Source organism: Coenobita brevimanus, chromosome 71, assembly GCF_032717465.1.
Source record: "Coenobita brevimanus isolate Jiangsu-jjx chromosome 71, ASM3271746v2, whole genome shotgun sequence".
Classification (NCBI taxonomy): Eukaryota; Metazoa; Arthropoda; class Malacostraca; order Decapoda; family Coenobitidae; genus Coenobita; species Coenobita brevimanus.
The window spans coordinates 32360078-32366077 of NC_137024.1; positions in this window are offsets into that span (position 1 = coordinate 32360078).

Below are 6000 nucleotides of genomic sequence, written 5' to 3' on the forward strand. Positions count from 1 at the left end.
AATGTACAGAAATGGCATTGGTTAGATGGATATGCAATAGGTCCTTGAGTGCAAGGCCTGGGGGGGGGGATAGGTTTATGATGGAAGGGTTGAGAGGTAGGATGGAACTGGAGTGTACTCTATTGGTGTTGTGATGAGGAGAGATAGATTGAGATGGTTTGGGCATGTTGGGAGGAAAGGGGATGATAATTGGGTTCAGCAAGTGAGAATTGTTAATGTTAGGGGGTAGGGTAGCAAAAGGCAGACCAAAAAAGACCTGGGATGAGGTCATTGAGTGTGACCTTAGGGTTAGGGGACTAAATAAGAAAGTTGCCAGAGATCAAGCAACATGGAGAGCCACCAGTAGGTGACCAAGGCTGACACATGCAAGCATGTTGGAGCCTTAAAAAATGAAAACGAAAACCTCAATATAATGGACTTCAGTAGACTGGAATTCGTTTTTATCAGAATCGAGGAGCTACCGGACAAAATTATCATATACACTCAACCCCCTGCTATTGCGCATTCAGCTATCGCGTTTATCTGCTATCGCGCACACATCAAATGCACAACCATACATGCTATCACGCACCCCAAGACCACTATCACGCATCGAGTTTGAAGACAGGCTAAGTGAAACTTATTCACACAGCACTTCAAACGAGGTTTGCCGAGGATACGATGGTTAATCGGAACGGTAATGTGGTAAAATTGCCGACGATACCACGGGCATTTGGAATGCATCTGAACGGATTCCTGCTGAGGATACGATGGACAAAACAGTGTGAACAAAACCCATTCAACTTGAAAGAATATATCGTACCACAACACTGGAATTTAGCCTAACACTGAATATTTATTAATACTGTATTTTAAAATAAATATCAATCGTTTTGAAACCCATATAAAGAGTTAATATTTCCAATGCCGAGAAAACTGTGATGTCGATAAAGTAATCACATGCTTACAACTGAGACGGGGCTCTGGCAACAGTATGAGGAACGTGTGTGATAGCGAGCAAGTTTTCTTCCACTTAAATCTTCCTTGGCCGTTTGTGATACGATGTACCGTGTGATACCCCCTTTAGCTGTGGACACTAAGAAATCATGGAGACAGCTAAAGAGATCTGAAGGCAATTAAGCCACTCCCAAGCCTCGGAACCCATCAAACCACCCAAGCCTTAATCCTTATAAAAGTTTGATGGCCTTTAATGTTGTTTATTTATTAATTATACTGTTATTATTAATATAATAATGCTTTATTTCATGTTGGAGGAGAGATTGGCAGGAAATCGCAGGCATAAAGTGGTTAAAAGTTAGAGAAATGGGCCACCAAAAAAAAATTAGAAATTTTCCCATTGATTGTTCAGTTCTGCTATCGCGTATTCAGCTATCACGCGCGTTTGCTGTGACCAATTAGGCGTGATAGCAGGGGGCTGAGTGTATAGGGAAAAAGTCCGATAAAGCCAGAAGCAGTCCGGACTGCCTGACCACTTCAGCTATGTTTACCACAATAAGGTAAATAAAAGACATGATTATCAGTGTACAATACAGTTCAGGCAGACTCCAAGATACGATACCCCAGCATAGTGATGAGGGTAGAAACACCAACCTACCCTGCTGGATGATGGCCAAACCTTGATATAATGATGGGTCTTGTTTCTTAAAACTGATTTTGATTATATTTTAGACTTAAATTTTGTGTTTCAGTTGACTTATAAACTGTTTTTAGACATATTAATGTGTTTTAGTCGTAGGTGGGGAGAAAACTGTCATTTTGGGGTACAGTTTACTAAGTCTGATTTTGTCAAGACTTATTTTTGATGATTTTCAGATTTTATTTTTGGGTTTAGGCAAGTTATAAACCGCTTTTAGGCTTAGTTTAGCTTGTTTTAAAGCTATGTGGAGGTTTAGGTTAGCTAGTAAAACCGATTTTGATTATATTTTAGACAAATTTTGTTTCGGTTGACCTGTAAACTGTTTTTAGACTTAGGTTAATGTGTTTAAGTCATGGGTGGGAATAAAATTGTCATTTTGAGGTACAGTTTATTGTTTGATTTTTGCAAATTTATTTTTGATGATTTTCAGATTTTATTTTTGAGTTTAGGCGAGTTACAAACTACTTTTAGGGTTAGTTTAGCTTGTTTTAAAGGTATCTGGAGGTTTAGGTCAGCTAGAAATTTATTTTTGGACTCATTTGGGATGGTTTAGGACTTGGTTGGAGGGAAACCCAAGGCTCAAAAACGCACCCCTATACTTTACGTGTTAAATCTACCCCAAGATACGATACCTCACCTAGCGATGGGTTTTTAGCTAACCAGTTGCATCGTTAAACCTGGGTTTGCCTGTATTATTATATATATTATACCATTTGATTGCTGTAGTGCATGTGTTGTGCAGTACAGTACTGCAGTGGCAGTGAAAGCAGTTTAAAAACTATTGGTGTGGTCTGGACTGATGTCTGACATCTCAGAAAAAGTTCAGGTTAGCAGGGGGAAGTCCGGATGTCGCTTTTATTGTAATTTTTTTCGGAATGGCATGGGCTTCATTTACTCCGTTATAGTGAGGTGGTAGTAATAGTAGTAGTAGTAGTTCCCTAGGCAGTCTAGTGAGGTTTTACTGTATGTATATTGTATATATATATAGTTATATATTTATATATATATACTGTGTATATATATCTATATCTATCTATCTATCTATCTATATATATATATATATATATATATATATATACACACACACACACACACACACAGAGTGTGCAGTGAGGTTGGATGGTGAGTGCATTCAAGTACTTGGGTAGTGTGATGAGTAAGGATGGAACTTTGGGGGGATGAAGTGCGTGAAAGGGTACAGCAGGGAAGGAAGGTTGTTGATACACTGAAAGAAGTGATGAGAAATAGGGAGGTGAGTATGGAAGTTAAGAAGTCACTGCATGATAGTATTGTGATCCCTACCCTGACGTATGGAAGCGAGGCATGGACCTTGCAAGAGGGGAACAAGTCAAGAGTGAGAACAGTGGAATTAGTTACCTGAGAGGAGCATGTGGAGTGATGTGGAAGGACAGGTTGACAAATGAAGAAGTGAAGGAATGTTGTGGGGTGGATGTGGATGTGGTTGAGAAGATTAGGAGAAATACACTGAGGTGGTTTGGACATGTGAAGATAATGGAGAATGAAAGACTGACTAAGAGGGTGTATGTAGGTGAGGTGAAGGGAGGGAGAGGGAGGGGTAGACCGAGGATGACGTGGAGGGATGGAGTAGAGAGGTATATGAGGGAGGAGGGGGTGAGTTGGGGGGAGGGTAGTCAAATGGTGGGTGACAGAGCGACTTGGAGGCGTTTTGTCTGCGGCCACCCTTTGTGGGATTACAGCGTCGGGCTATAGATAGATAGATAGATATATATACAGTATATATATATATATATATATATATATATATATATATATATATATATATATATATACATATATATATATATATATATATATATATATATATATATATATATATATATATATATATATATATATATATATATATATATATATATATATATATATACTGTATACACATACATCATCTTATCCGCTGTTGCCCCATGAGAAGTGTAGGATCCCAGGGCTAGGCAAGTTGGTCCTGACATTTAAGATGAGAGTGACCAGCCTCACCCATCTCTGGGGGGCATTATTTGAGCAATAAACCTTGACCACCCTTTGGATATAAACCTGCAGTGGCTCAATCCGTTTCGAGCATCCTACCCACTAAACCACCAGGTGCAATAATTTGATTAGGTGGTTACCACTCAACATAGTAAATGGTTTCCTGGTGTACAGGAAACCATTTGGGTCGTCACTTAGTGTACAGTCACCCATAGACAGAAGAAAGAGGAAAGAATGAAGGAAAGAAAGAAGAAGAAGGATGGAAGAGAGGAAAAGACTGGAACCCAAGAGCAGCACTGCATTGAGTGAGTGGATGGTGAGTGCTCCCACCTACTTTATATATATATATAAAGTTAGGTGCATATATATATATATATTATATATATATATATATATATATATACAGTAAAACCTCAATTTAACGGCATTCATTCTAATGGCAACGCCAAACTAACACAAATCTCCCAAGGAATATTTATGCAAAAAAAATTTAAAAATTCCCCCAAAATGGCTAAAAATTAGAAAGAAATTCAAATGTGGCGGGCGCCACATGCATCTCGATCGTCTGTTTGCAGTTTCCTGCTAACTGGGTATGTTTATGCTCACCCACTCTTCCTCCTACCTAGCCTGACTCAAAAGAGTCCCAAGCGTGTGCTTATTTTGCAGGATTTTGTGACTTTTTGAGGCAGTGACGATGCCGAAAGTTCAGGAAAAATGGTCAAGGAAGGTAGTGACACTCAGCAAAAAGCTCGAAGCAGTGCAGAGATTGGAGAGAAATGAGTCTAGGAGGAGTATTATGGAAGCATTTGCAATTTCTTCTTCCACCATCAACGATCTCGAGAAACAGGCAGCCCAGTTAGCGTGAGTTCCAGGGGTATCGATAAATTACATTGAGCCTCCTGACTGAATGTAAAAAAAAAAAAATGTTTGCACATTATGAAGGTTCATGTTAAACCATAAGCCACATTTCTTCAGATAAAATCTCTCAAAACTGATACCTTGTGAGAAGGAATATTGATGAGCTTCTGACTCTCCCTTATGAATTTATGTGAGAATGTACATACACTATCGCGGTGTAAGCCCCAATCTAACGAAAAAATTTTTTTTTCCAGCCTGCTCAGACAAATGAGGAGGTGAAGGAACATTGTGGTGTGGATGTGAATGTGATAGAGTTAAGAGAAATACACTGAGGTGGTTTGGCCAAGTGGAGAGGATGGAGAGCTCGAGACTGAGGAGGAGAGCATATGTGAGTGAGGGGGAGAGGGAGGTGGAGACTGAGGATGAGGTGGATGGATGAAGTGAAGACTGAAGAGGTATACTGAGAGGGTGTGTGCTTGTGAGATGGGGGGAGGACAACATGGAAGGGATTTGTTTGTGGCCACGCCTTACAGAACAGAGGCGTCTGGCTATATATATATATATATATATATGTATACACACAGATACTGTAGATAGGTAGATAAATACTGAGGTGGTTTGGCCATTTTTTTTGTTTTTTCTTAATAACAACGGAGGAAGGAAAAACAAATAAATAAATTAAAATAATCCATACACAAGATTACTGGTGTCCTTTGTTTATAAAATATCTGTAACTTAGACTTGAACAGCTGTGGGTTGAAATTTGGAGGGAAACAACTCTGGGGAAGCAAGTTCCAGAGAGGTGCAGTTTGGGGAATGAAAGAGGATGGAGAGCGAGAGACTAAGGAGGAGAGTGTATCCGAGTGATGTGGAGGGGGGAAGAGGGAGGGGAAGGCCAAGGATGAGGTGGAGGGATGGAATGGAGAGATGAGAGAGGCAGTCGTGAACTGGGAGCAGGGCAGTGAAATGGCAGGGTACAGGGCAACATGGAGGTGATTAGTTTGTGGCCACCCCTTATGGGATTAAGGTGTCTGGCAATAAATAAATATATATATATATATGGAGCCTCTGTGGTACAGTGGTAGAGTGTGTTTCGCACGCTGGTGAATGCGAGTTCGCCTCCCGCCAGAGTTGTAAAAACTTTGGGAAGCATTCACCGAGCCACTTGCTACTTTGGTGGACATAAGGGGTGCTGTGGTTGAACCGGTGTCGCATACTAGTATGCTTGCACCCAGTCGGCTTAAGGCGGGCTGATTACACTTGGTTCACAGACTACACACACATCCAAAGCCACTCCAACACAACATTTACACTTACAAGCACTTCTCACCCTACGTACAGTCTCTACCAGACAGCCTAAGCCACTTGGTAGAGATACATTGGCTGTATCGTCCCCACTTCGGTCGGGATAGGCCGGTTCTGTAGTGGACACTCAAATGGCTGATGATGATGATATATATATATATATATATATATATATATATATATATATATATATA